This window comes from Erythrolamprus reginae, chromosome 7 (genome assembly GCF_031021105.1).
Source record: "Erythrolamprus reginae isolate rEryReg1 chromosome 7, rEryReg1.hap1, whole genome shotgun sequence".
Classification (NCBI taxonomy): Eukaryota; Metazoa; Chordata; class Lepidosauria; order Squamata; family Dipsadidae; genus Erythrolamprus; species Erythrolamprus reginae.
The window spans coordinates 42,916,267-42,930,599 of NC_091956.1; the positions used below are offsets into that span (position 1 = coordinate 42,916,267).

General features: G+C 36.7%; 1 protein-coding gene across 36 annotated transcripts in view; it reads right to left on the reverse strand.

Annotated features, from left to right (window-relative positions):
* The window catches only part of NEK1 (NIMA related kinase 1), a 213,091-nt gene extending 207,713 nt beyond the window's left edge, over positions 1 to 5,378 (reverse strand). For 17 of the 36 annotated variants that reach the window (XR_011559610.1, XR_011559606.1, XR_011559605.1 and 14 more), the window contains exon 1: positions 5,075 to 5,264. The gene's annotated coding sequence lies outside the window, so the exon portion shown is untranslated. Of the gene's footprint in view, positions 1 to 5,074 lie in introns of all 36 variants that reach the window. The other 19 variants (XR_011559613.1, XR_011559611.1, XR_011559607.1 and 16 more) reach the window with 3 other exon arrangements.
* Between the last annotated feature and the right edge of the window lie 8,955 nt (positions 5,379 to 14,333).

Sequence of the window (14,333 nt, forward strand, 5' to 3'; positions counted from 1 at the left end):
TGAGGGCATGAATGACTGTGAGCAGTGACTCCCGGTCCAGATAGGGCTGCAACTGGTGCACCAGGCGAACCTGGGCAAACGCCCCACTCGCCACAGCTGAAAAATGGTTCTCTAATGTCAGCTGTGGATCGAGGAGGACACCCATGTTGCGGAACCTCTCTGAGGGGGTCAATAATTCCCCCCCCAGGGTAATGGACGGACAGATGGAATTGTCCTTGGGTTGAGTTTGAGTCTGTTGACACCCATCCAGACCCCAACAGTCTCCAGGCACTGGCACATCACTTCCACTGCTTCGTTGACTGGACGTGGGGTGAAGATGTACAGCTGGGTATCATTAGCATACTGATGATACCTCACCCCATGCCCTTGGATGATCTCACCCAGCGATTTCATGTAGATATTAAATAGCAGGGGGAAGAGGACCGACCCCTGAGGCACCCCACAATGGAGAGACCTAGAGTCAACCTCTGACCCCCCCCACTAACACCGACTGCAACCAACCGGAGATGTAGGAGGAGAACCACTGAAGGACAGTGCCTCCCACTCCCAACCCCCCCAGCCAGCGCAGAAGGATACCATGGTCGATGGTATCGAAAGCCGCTGAGAGGTCAAGAAGCACCAGGACAGAGGATAAACCCCTGTCCCGGGCCCACCAGAGATCAGCCATCAACGCGACCAAAGCAGTTTCCATGCTGTAACCGGGCCTGATGCAAACTCAGGGTAAATTAGATTTTTAAAAATGCCCAGTTTGTCCTGCCCCAGTATAACATATACAGTATATAAACTTTTCAGATGACATTGCATAATGTAAGGCATCTCACCAAAGCAATACCTTTTAAATTTTCTGCACTAGTATAGCTTGAATTAACCAATGATAATTTATGTGCTTTGCTTGAATTGTTTCATTAAGTCTGAAACTGAATCTCAATGATATAAATTAGTCCTATGCATGTTTACCTAAATTAGGTTTATGCTAAAATATTTTCAAGTCTTCTTTGGGAATAGCTCCCAAATAAAAAAATTGGGTTGTCAAAACACACATTTATAATTAAGAGACTTAAAATATTGTTTTATATAAACTATGAGTAAAATAAGATACTTAACTGCTTTAAATTAAGCTATTAGGAATTAATCATATTTAGGATTGAAAGTGCCTTGATTTAATAGAATATTACCTATTGATTTTTATGGATCTGCAGTTCTCAGTTCTATCAGCTTATCCTCTTTGAATGTCTAACTATAGTGAAAGGTGGAACAGCTTTGCAGAAACTAAACCTTTACTACTTGATGAGTAGCAGAACGTATTAGCAGCAATTTTATTCTGCCTCAAAGGAATTCATTTTTAGGGAACCAAAATTTTATTCTAATTACCAATTATCATTTATTGTATACCTGAAACTAATAATTAGGGTCAGTGAGTGCAAAATTAGAATTTGGTAAATCTAAATTTTCATACTACCTGCTAAGATAGGAACTAAACATTCAAAAAGGGGGATGTATATATAAACAAAGGACAGAGGTCTCCACCTCTCAAGGTTGGGAAAAAGAAGGACCAAAGTCAGTTGATTTGAAAAAGTGAGAGGACAAGGACCAGAATCCAAGAAGCTCTTGGAAAATAGTAAACAAGAAACTAAAAGGAACAGTAAAAAAAGTCAAATCCCTCCAAAATGCTTGGAAACTGTTTAAAAATACATTACAACAGGCTCAACTAAAATGCATTCCTAAAAGAAGAAAGAGGACTGGAAAGTCCAAGAGGATACCAATATGGCTTACGAATGAGGTAAAGGAGGTTATTTGGAAAGAAGAAAAACTTATTTAAGAAATGGAAGGCTCTTCCTACCGAGGAGAACAGGAAAGATCACAAACTCTGGCAGACCAAATGCAAGGCGATAGTCAGGAAAGCCACGAGAGATTTTAAGGAGCATATAGCAAAGAATATTAAAATAATAACAAAACCTTTTTTAAGAACATCAGAAGCAGGAACCCAACCAGAAAAACAGTTGGGCCACTCAATGACAATGGTCAGAAGGGGATAATCAGAGAAGACAAGGAGATTGCTGAGAGACTAAATGACTTCTTTGCCTCTGTTTTCACTAAGGAGGATAGAGAGCATTTGCCTGCCACTGAATTAGTTTTATCAGGGAGGGAATTAGAGAGCATTTGCATGATGGAAACATTTAAATGATCAAAACATTTAAATATGTTAAAGGGTTAAATAAGGTTCAGGAGGGAAGTGTTTTTAATAGGAAAGTGAACACAAGAACAAGGGGACATAATCTGAAGTTAGTTGGAGGAAAGATCAAAAGCAACATGAGAAAATATTATTTTACTGAAAGAGTAGTAGATCCTTGGAACAAACGTCCAGCAGATGTGGTTGGTAAATCCACAGTAACTGAATTTGAACATGCCTGGGAAAAACATATATCCATCCTAAGATAAAATACAGGAAATAGTATAAGGGCAGACTAGATGGATCATGAGGTCTTTTTCTGCTGTCAGTCTTCTATGTTTCTATGCCTGCCACTGAATTAGTTTTCCCAGGGAGTGAATTAGAAGAATTAAACCAGAGAGAGATAAACAAGGAAGATCTTGCATGCCTCTCTAAACTAAATGTCAACAAATCACCAGGTGCAGATGGCATCCACCCTAGAGTCCTCAAGGAACTCAAGTGTGAAATTGCTGAACTTCTAGCTAAAATATACAATCTTTCTCTAAGATCAGGCACTGTACCTGAGGATTGGAGGGAGGAAAATGTAACCCCGATCTTCAAGAAAGGATCCAGAGGTGATCCAGGAAACTATAGACCAGGTTCCAGGTAAAGTGATGGAAACCATTATTAAAGATAAAATTACTGGGCACATAGAAAAACAGGCATTGCTGAAAGAAAATCAACATGGTTTCTGCAAAGGCAAATCATGTCTTACTAACTTGTTAGAATTCTTTGAGGGTTTAAATAAACACAGAGATAAAGGGGACCCAGTTGATATTGTATATCTTGACTTTCAAAAGGCTTTTGACAAAGTCCCTCACGAAAGGCTCCTAAAAAAGCTCTTCAGCCACGGAATTAGAGGACAGGTCTTGTCCTGGATTGGTAACTGGCTAAATTGTAGGAACCAAAGGGTGGCAATAAATGGATAATTCTCTGGATGGAAAGAAGTAAGAAGTGGTGTACCCCAAGGTTCAAGTTTTGGGACCTTCACTTTTTAATTTATTCATAAATGATCTGGAGTAGAAATAAATAGTGAGGTAGCAAAGTTTGCTGATGACACTAAATTGTTCCAGGTAGTGAAAACTGAAACTGATTGTCGGGAGCTCCAGAAGGATCTCTTGAAATTGAGTGAGTGGGCAACAAAGTGGCAAATGCATTTTAACCTAAACAAGTGCAAAGTTATGTACATCGGGGCAAAGAACCCCAATTATACCTACCAACTGATGGGGACAAAACTTTCCGAGACAACCCAAGAAAGGTATCTTGGGGTTTTGGTGGACAGCTCAATGAAGATGTCAACCCAGTGTGCAGCAGCAGTAAAAAAAGCAAATTCCATGCTTGCCATGATTAGGAAGGGAATCGAAAATAGGTCAGCAAGCATTGTATTGCCTCTATACAAATCGATGGTGAGACTACACTTGGAGTACTGTATACAGTTCTGGACACCGCACCTCAAGAAGGATATAATGGAACTGGAAAAGGTGCAAAAAAGGGCAACAAGAATGATAAAGGAAATGGAGCACCTCCCTTATGATGCCAGGTTACAACGCCTTGGTCTCTTCAGCCTTGAAAGACGGCGTTTAAGGGGTGACTTGATCGAAGTGTATAAAATCATGCATGGGATAGAAAAGGTGGATAGAGAAAAATTATTTTCTCTATCACACAATACTAGGACAAGGGGGCATTCCCTAAAGCTCATAGGTAAGAAAGTGAGGACAAATCAAGGGAAATATTTCTTCACCCAGAGGGTTGTTGGTTTATGGAATTCACTTCCAGAAGAGGTCGTGACAGCTGTCAGTCTTAATAGCTTCAAGGCAGGATTAGACAGATTCATGGATGCCAATCATGTAGATGGTTATTGAAACGGATGACCAAGTGTTGCCTCTATGTTGGTTGAGGCAGGCAGGATTCCTTTGAGTACCATTTGTTGGGGGTCAAGGGAAAGGGAGGGTCTTGCCCTTTCTGCTCAAGATCCCCATGGACAATTGGTGGGCCACTGTGTGACACAGAATGCTGGACTCAATGGGCTTTGGCCTAATTCAGCATGGCTCTTCTTATGTTCTTATGCTGTACATTGAAATAGGCAGAGGCAAATGGCTTGATTTTATGTGTTCTACCGATTTTCTGCATACTGTATCTCACTTGTATGGAATAAGGCAACATTTAGCTGTGTCATGTCTATGAAACTGCTGGCAATAAATAAGCTCCTGAATATTGGGCTGAGTGTCTTGTGTAGTCATACACCCATAACTAGTAGATAAACGGTAGCAAACAAAAGTCCCCATAAGAGAAACAGACTTATCTAATCTGCTACACAGTACAGCAATTCCTGTTCAAAACAAGCTACATTACTGTTTTAAGATAATGGTTTGCTTCTTGGATGCTTCTAGGTAAATCATCTACCCCTCCCCCCCAGCACAAAAGACTGAAGAGAAATTCATCATGAGTTTGTTTACAACGTGCAAGTCATTTCTTCTTGATTTCAAATGGAAAAAAAAACCGATTGCTTTATACTAAACCGCAGTAAATATATTTTCAAGGATGTAACTAGTTTGTAGCATTCATCCTTGAATTCATCGTAACTGTAATTGATAGCACAAAGCGAGGTTTTAATTTTCTCAGCAGACTTTCACGTCGTGGTAGTTTCTGAATACTATGATATTAATAAGCTGTTGATAAGAATTATCTAAATAATAATTGATATTACAATATCTTCCGAAATTGCGTTCCCTGGTTCCCCAAACAGCTGCCCGACTCTGTGATTGGTAACCAGAGGCCTTTTCGCTTCAGAATGATCACTGCAGTTCTGGCTTTGACACACCCATTCCGGAGAAGGAACTAGGATACAAAATTGAGGTAACTTACAAGGCAACAGTTGTGAGCGCTCCATCCATCACGATCCAAACAAATATCAAATCTGTTGTAATATGAAAAAAGCCATCCGAGTCCGTCCTGCTACGAGAAGCTTCCCGCGTCTCTGCACAAGCTCATTAGAGAGCCCATCTCGTTCTTCGACTACTTCAACGGAGCCTCAAGCTTCGGTCCCACCTCTTTCGCTTTGCTATAGGAAGGAGATCTAAAACTTTATCTCTCATTGGCCGAAACGAGACCTATGAGTTTGGATGTACCAGATAGGGAGCGCCACAGTAATTGCTTACAGCTTCGCCCTAGCAACGGCGAGGGAAAGACCACGTGACGACGTAGAAGCAGAAAGGAGGGGGAGGCCAGCAAAGTCTGGCTTAACGTAAGAATCGTCTCTATTGTCTATTGTACTTTACATTGCACGCGTTTCGGTGCTTTGTTAGCTAATGTGTACTTAGTGTACTAATTCAGAACCTTAATTCTTCCTATTATACTATTTATTTTGCATATAAATTAACCATTGATGAAATAGTTTCTCTTTTACCAGTATCATGTATATAAATATTATTATATCTTTGTATACCACCAATACGTACTTGACAAGACAAATAAATAAAATAAATATTTCTGAGTCAATCTTTTATGCTTTATATGGCTTTATTGTTTTTTCTAATAAAAAAATTATTGATACTACAACTGTAGAATTCAGTAGAAATCAAGCTACAAATAATCTTGCAATTTATTGAAGTTAAGCACACCGAATGGGCATATTTAAAATAAGCACTCGTTATAAATGAGCCCAGTAGAGAATTCTTATTATTTCAATATTAAGAATGATTAACTTTGTAGGAAGTTAGCACCCACCCCTCTCCTATAAGAATGAAATATTCTAGGAAATATTAAAAAGGCAGAATGTTACACCTCCTTGGATGAGAAAAGGAGATACATGCTCTTGGAAAGCAATATCTACCTTTGTTAATAGCCCCAGAAAGACTGGGTCATTCTGTCTACTGGATAAAAGACTGGGCCAGCTTATCTATAACACAAATGACCTTTACCCTCAGCACATAATAGGATTAGCCCTCTACCCATCTTACCACATGGTACAGCAAGATTCAACCAAGCATGGGACTCAAGACAACCTATAAAGTTGCCCTTGCATGGCCCCATGGGAGTCTGACAACCAATCAGAATACATTTCTTTCACAGGAACAAAAAGCAAGTTCAAAGCCTAAGAGGGTATAAATATGTCTCCACTCTATCTGGTCAGCTAGCCAGGACATAAAACCATGTGGTCCTATCCATCATTAAACCATCTTTCCGGTCTTGTTTCCAGTGTCTTTCTCACCACTTGGAACTGAACCCAGATGTATATTTCTTCCAACTTCTTAACTCTAAAATTATCAATAACAAACTAGAACTGCATAGTGCCTCTCTCCAGCCAGCTACATTGGTCCGTTTTCTGGGTTTGTAAGAATTTTTTTCATCTTTGGTGCAAAATGATCCAACATTTTCATTGGAAACATATTCTATTAATTACTTGCAATTTAATGTTTTCTTCAAATAGCCACAGAACCATTTTTGCTATCAAAATCAATTAACTTTACTAATTACACAAAATCAGGAGGCCTCTGTTATAATTCTCAAATCTTCCAAACAAAATTCTAAGCTTCAGAAATCTTTTAAAAATTGCCAATTTCCAAGTTAATTAACCTACCTTGATGTGTTCAGCTACCAAATATCCATAATTTGGAAAGCATAAGAACGCCCATCAAATTAACCAAATTCAACAGACATATAGAAACACAAATCCTTGATGAAGTTATGAAACATTTTAAAAAATCATGTCATATATTTCAACCAACCTTCAAACATTAGAGGAATGTTTTAAGATGCACAGGTTGCATTGGATCCACATTCTACTTGCCTATTTAAGGAAAAATATTTTTTTTAAATCACTTAAAATGGCAAAATGACATTTTTATCTACCTATCAAGTTCTTCCCAAACCTGAAGTAGGCAGATGTTGTTTCTTATGGTTAAATATATAGTCTTGGGATATAGTCTTTTCCAGGTAAAGTTGCCTTTTGGACTGGTGATTGTGTCAATTCCGATGGTGTTTAATTGCACCAGATGTATTCTGAGATTGTACTCAAACTACTGATGTGTGGGTAGTATCTTTGCTTTCTTTTGCCATAGTCATTCTATTTCTATTTGCAGGTCTTTATATTTTATTATTTTCTCTAGTTCCTTCTCTTATATTGTGCTGTCTCCAAGTACTGCAAGTCCATTGTCCAAAACGTTTGTCTTTCTTATAAACAATTGTTAAGTCTGGAGTCTTATGTAACAGGTGCTTGTCTATTAATCCTAAAATCCCAAAGCACTTCAACTTCTTTATTTTCTATTATTTTTGTCTGTTTTGTGGTTTCCCCACCCGCAAAAATACTTTCACCATTATTTCTTGCAGATTTTTCAATGCACCTTTTTTGCTACTTTGTCATGCTGTTGTTTGTAATCAGTCTGTGCAGTTTTCTTGCAGTCTTCTTGCAGCAGCTAACCAGGTGTTCTATGGTTTCTTTAATTTCTTTGCAAAAGTAGTGTTTTCTTCTCAAGTTTGATTGTGTATGTATTTGTTCTCAAGGATTGTCTTGTGCAGTAGAATTAGCCCCATCTGTCTTTTTCTTCGACTTCCCTGCTCTTAATCAGGGTCAGGTCTGTTTGTTCTCTGCTTACCCGCTAAGGCAGGGGTCCCCACACTTTTTACACAGGGGGCCAGTTCATTGTCCCTCAGACTGTTGGAGGGCCGGACTATAAAAAAAACCCTATGAAAAAGTAAAATATTAATAGAAAAATAATGCATGAATTAATATATTTCCATAAATTATACTTTTCTATAATTTCATTCAATATTTCCAAGCTCAATTAATTTTCAGACACTTAGCATTTACTATTATTAACTTTCATCAATCTTCTACATCAGTGTTTCCCAACCTTTTTTGAGCCGCGGCACATTATTCATCTTTTCAAAATTCTGGGGAACACTGAAGGGGGGGCGGGGGGCGGGGCTAAAGAAAAGTTTGGACAAAAAAAAATCTCTTCCTCCATTTCACTCTATTTCTCCCTCCCTCTTTCTCTCTCTTCCTTCCCTTCTTTCTCTCTCTCCATCCCTCTTTCTTTCTTCCTCTTTTTTGCTCTTTCTCTCTCCCTCCTTCCCTCCCTCCATGTCTTTCCCTCTCCCTCCTTCCCCCCTCTCTTTCTCTCTCTTGCTTTCTTTCCCTCTCTTTCTCTTTCTCTCTTTCTCTCATTCTCTCTCCCCTCCTTTTTCTCTCTCTCTCTTTCTCTCTCGTTCACCATGCCGGCAACAGAGAGAAAAAGAAAGAGAGAGAGAGAGATGGACTTCCGGGTGGAGCCCGATCGCACCGGAGGAGCGGAGGCTGAGCTCCGGCACCGCTGTCCTCCTTTCCAGCTTGTAGGACGCGGTTTTGCGAGGTGCCGACCCCGGAGGGATCGGCACAGGACAGGGGGTCTCCCGCACACCCTGGGACGGATCGCCATGGTCCCGGGGACTAGGGACAGCCCCGCAGCTGCAAGCATGGAGAGCTGTGCCCAGGCGGCTGCCTGGACACAGCCGTAGCGGTCGCCGAAAGCGGAAGGTTAAAAAAAAAATAGAAGAAGTCTACAAAAAATTGATCAGCAGAAAGAGGAGACTCACAGCACCACACGGAATTCCTTTGGTATCTTCACAAGTTTGGAAAAAGAAGATATTTAACTCTAAGGCGAACATAACAAAAGAAGAAAACTGTAAGTGATATCCATCCGCAGTGGAGAAGATCAGCCGGAACTACTTGCCTTTGTTACAATTGAGTATAACTTTCACTTTTTTTCGCTCTTTTTTACTACTTTAAGATTACAGTGTGGTGTGTCTACTTTCCCTTTTTTTCATATATTTTTTCTTGTTGCAATTTTGATATATAATTTTTTCCTTTTTAAAACTAAAGTTTGATCTGGAAATCATGGAGTAAATGAAGCAAAATATATTAATTAATTGAGCACTGTAGAACCAATGAACTGAACTAATACAATTTACGTTTTTTTTCAATGAAATTTTATTGAAGTTATAAATATTTGAAATGAATTTTGGACTATTCATCCTATTCCTCTATTTTTAAAATTTTTGATATTATTTTTATACCATTATTAATTTTTTTTTCTTGGACTTGCTGGGACTATTTTTTTTGTGTGACTTTAGAGGCGTAAGGATACTTTTTGTGTTTTTACTCTTTTACTCCTTGTTCTTTCTTTTTTTTTTTTTTAAATATACAATATAGAAATCTGGACTATTTTATTAGTATTTGAATTCAGGAATTACTTTGGACATTGATTTTGGACCTATTTTTCTTTTTTCTCCTTTTTTCTCTGCATAATTTTATTAGAGCATAAGTTAAGCCCACTGTTTTTGGACTCAGTAGAAATTTCTGGACCCCTTTTTCTTTAAGAGTTTTTGATATATCTTTCTTTTTTTAACAAAGAGTTTGTTCATTTTAATTACTTTTGGATTAATTTTTATTTTTTCATCTTATTTTATTTTTCCATTCCTACACATACAAGTATACTTTTTGAGTATTAGAAATAATTTCAAATATATTTTTTTTTGTAATTTTTTAATATATAAAAGATTTTTTTTTCTCTGCTCCCTTTTCTGTCCTCTTAAAAGAAACTTTCCTTAGTCATTGTTTTTTCTTTACATTTGCCCTTCTTTGAAGAAACTTTTCAGTATCTTTTTTTCTTTTTACTTTTCTTCCTTTTTCTTTCCCTCTTTCCTTATTACTAAATAGTTATGTGCTAGAATATTGGTTTCTTCCTTTCCCCCACCTGATCCCCATTTAAGGAACTCAGGAGCTCACCAAAATACTTTCTCTTTCTCCACTTTTACCCCATTACTCTCTTTCCTTTCTACTTTCCTTTTAATTAAACTCAATAATCAATCACAGTAGTAATTGAATTAATCAACATATTTAATCTCTTTCACCACCTTTTGCTGCCCCATTTTTATATAAAGTTACATAAGATCCTGATTAAAATATCTTTCTTTTTAAACATTAAATAAATAATAGTAAATTTTGGATTATGAAAGGTTCCCACAGGGCACAGAGTGTGACTTCAGTAACTACAATAACAACGCGAAAACAACCAACTACTCCTGCCCCAACCTCTACACCCAGGACCTCCCCAACTTCATCACCGCTACAACAAAGAACTATACCCACAATGTTAGCCAAAGAGAAAGAAAAAGACAAGCCTACGATGGACCCTGGCCTTCAGGCTATCCAAGAAGCACTAGTAGACATCAAGGCATTACAAACCCAGGCAAAAACCCAAAGTAACACTGACAAAGAAGAAATGAAAACCTACTTACAAGAACTGAGGCAAGAGATGAAGGAGATGAAAGATGAAATTAAAAAAGAAATTGCAGAACTTCGAACCGAATTAACTGAAGTAAAAGGGAACGTTGCCGAAATGGACGGTAATATAAAAGTTATTCAACAAAAATTACAAGACAGCGAAAACAGAATACAAGTGACAGAAGGGAAAATCCAAGATGTGGGACAGAGAGTAGAAGAATACGAAGATCGTAACTACGCCGCCCGCAGAGACTTTGACATAGCAATAACCAATTTAGAACTTCACTCTGCACAACATGGCCTGAGGTTTCAAAATATCGAAGAAGAAAAAGATGAAGATCTTCCCGCAAAAATGGCAGAAGTTATGGGAGCTATTTTGCAGCTAGACCCAACAGACCTGGTAAAAGAGATCGACGAAGTCTACCGAGTTCAGACTGGATACGTCAGGCGTCACAATTTACCTAGAGAAGTCCACATCAAGTTCACAAGAAGAATTGTCAAAGATACGATACTGAGATACACAAAAAACGAGTCTTTCCAACGTAATGGAAAAGAAATTGCGATTCTGAAACAAGTTCCGAGGAGAGTCCGAGAGGCTAGAAGACAATATTATTTTCTTACAAGTATTTTGATCAGAAAGAGCATCCCTTTCAGATGGCTGATACCAGAAGGTTTGACTCTAACATGGCAATCAACGAGAGTGAAAATAGAAAGTGTAGAACAAGCACGATCTTTCCTTGCACGCAGTGGACTGGACAGTACTGCGCAAATTCAGATTCAACCAAAGCCTGGAGACGAAGTGTTGGGGGCCACAGGTGGTGGAGGGGAAGAAGCGCTGGTGGTAAGGCAGAAACAACTACAGATTTCACAAGATCTAATTCTAGATACCCGACTTCGAGAACCAAAAGAACCCAAAAGGTACTATAAATAAAGATGATACATGATCTGAAAATATTTTCAGTTAATGTAAATGGATTAAATAATCCAAGGAAGAGAAACCAAGTATTAACTAAACTTATGAAGCAAAAAGCCCAGATAAGCATCCTACAAGAAGTTCATATTAAAAAATCAAAAAGAAGTCTCCTTAAGAACTCAAAATTGGGAAAATTATGCACAAGTTTGGCAAATAAAAAAAAAAGAGGTGTAGCAATGTATATTGATGATTTAATTGAATCTAAAGAAATATATAATGATGGTGATGGAAGGATTTTGATAGTACAATTAGATTTAGAAATAAAACCTTTAACAATTGTCTCAATTTATGCACCAAATGATAATCAAAAACAATTCTATAAAGACCTACATGAAAAAATCAATGAGTTATCAATTGAAAATATGATAATAATAGGAGACTTTAATGCAATATCAGATGACCAAATGGATTATAATGGGAAAAGAAAAGAAAAGAAAAAAAAGGTAATATTACCGGCATCATTTTGGAAAATGAGAACAGAATTGGCATTAAAAGATGTATGGCGAGAACAGCATTTAAAAGATAAACAGTATACTTTTTACTCCAATCCACATAAGACTTGGTCTAGAATTGATATGGCATGGGCTCCTACCCACATAATGGAACAAATAAGTGAAATAGAAATAGAAACAAATACTTGGGCTGATCATAACCCTCTATCCATATATTGGAAAGGTAAAAGGATAATAAAGAATTGGTCAATGAATAGAACTATAATAAAAGATCCTGAATATAAGAAATGGATAGAGAAGGAGTTAAAGATTTTCTTAAAAATAAATAAAAATGCAGATACTACCCCTCAAAATTTATGGGATACAACCAAAGCATATATATGCGGATTAACAATAGCATTCATAGCAAAAAAGAATAAAGAAAAGAAAGAACACCAAGAAACATTAGTAGAAGAATTAAGAAAATTAGAAATTTTAATGCAAAAAGTGGATAAGGACGACAAATTAAAAAATCAGAGAGAATTAATAAGACATAAATTGAGATTAATAGAACAAGAATCAATAGCAGAAAAGATAAAAAGAGCAAAACAAGATTATTTTGAATATGCAAATAAACCTGGAAGATGGCTGGCATATAAACTTAGAAAAGAGAGAGAAAATAAAATTATAAAAAATTTGATGGACTCAAAAGGTACTACAAAACGTAGAATAGAAGACAAAAAGGAAATAGCTTCGGAATTCTATAAACAACTATATAAGAAAGAAGAGATAAGTGAGGATTTAATTTTTAAATATTTGGAACAAATAAAACTTCCAGTTTTAACGGAAGCTCAACAGCAAAGATTAAATAGACCCGTTACAGATATAGAATTAAAACAATCTATAAAGAATCAAAAGAATAATAAAGCGACCGGTCCAGACGCAATACCAGCTGAATTTTACAAACTAGACCTAGAAATCTTCTTTTCCAACATGCTTGAGATATATAATCAAATATTGACAACAGGGAAATTACCAAAAACCTGGTCAGAAACTTTAATAACCTTAATACATAAGGCGGATACCAAGAAAGAAAAAATTGAAAATTATAGACCTATCTCATTGTTGAATGTAGACTATAAAATTTTTATATCAATATTTGCCAATAGACTTAAAAGTATTATAAATAACATGATACATAGTGACCAAAATGGATTTTTACCAGGAAGACAAATCAAAAATAATTTAAGAATAATTGTTAATACTTTGCAATACTACGAACAGCATCCTGAAAAGCAAATGGCACTTGTATTTCTAGATGCTCAAAAAGCATTTGACAACGTGGACTGGAATTTTATGAAAATACAATTAAATAAGATGGAAGTAGGAACAAAGTTTTTTAACATTATAGACGCTATATATTCTGAACAAACTGCTAAAATTATAATAAATAGTGAACAAACAGAAAAAGTAGTTATACAAAGAGGAGTAAGACAAGGTTGCCCAATATCACCATTGTTATTTATTTTGACGTTAGAAGTATTGCTGATAAAAATAAGAACAGATCAGAAAATAAAAGGATTGAAAATCAGAAAAGAAGTTTATAAAACACAAGCATTTGCAGATGACGTAGTCTTTATTTTAGACGACCCAACAGAATCTATTCTAAATTTAATAAATGTGATTGAAGAATACGGGAAAGTCGCAGGACTGAAAATAAATAAGGAAAAGACACAGATACTAACAAAAAATATGACTGAAATACAGAGAAAACACTTAGGAGACTTATCAAACATGAAGATCACGAAAAAAGTGAAATACTTAGGGATATGGATGACCTCCAAAGCCCTATCTTTAAAAAACGACAATTATTTAAAATTATTAAGTCAGATTAAAAAAGATTTAGAAATATGGAGTAATTTACAATTATCATTCGTGGGAAGAATCTCCACAGTTAAAATGAATATCCTTCCAAAAATATTATTCCTTTTTCAAGTGATTCCGATAAATCCAGGAGCGAAATTCTTTGCCGAATTGAATAAGATAATAAGAAAATTTATTTGGCAAGGTAAAAAATCAAGAATAAAACAAAATTCATTAGAAGACCGTAAGGAGAGAGGGGGCCTCGGGCTTCCAAATTGGAAACTATACTACCATGCCACGGCTCTGACATGGATAAAAGAATGGCTTACATTAGAAAATCAAAGATTGCTTAACCTAGAAGGCCACGACTTGATGGTCGGGTGGCATGCATTTGTTTGGTATGATAAGTTAAGAACCCACTAATATTTTAAAAATAATGTTATTAGAAAGGCATTGATAGAAGTGTGGAACGAAATAAAGAAAAATCATTTTTTAGTAATGCCAGAATGGGTTTCCCCCCTCGAAGCCATAGTACACCCAAATCTTAAAGGAAAAGGTAAGATTTGGAAATATAGTGATCTGTTAAATAATCAA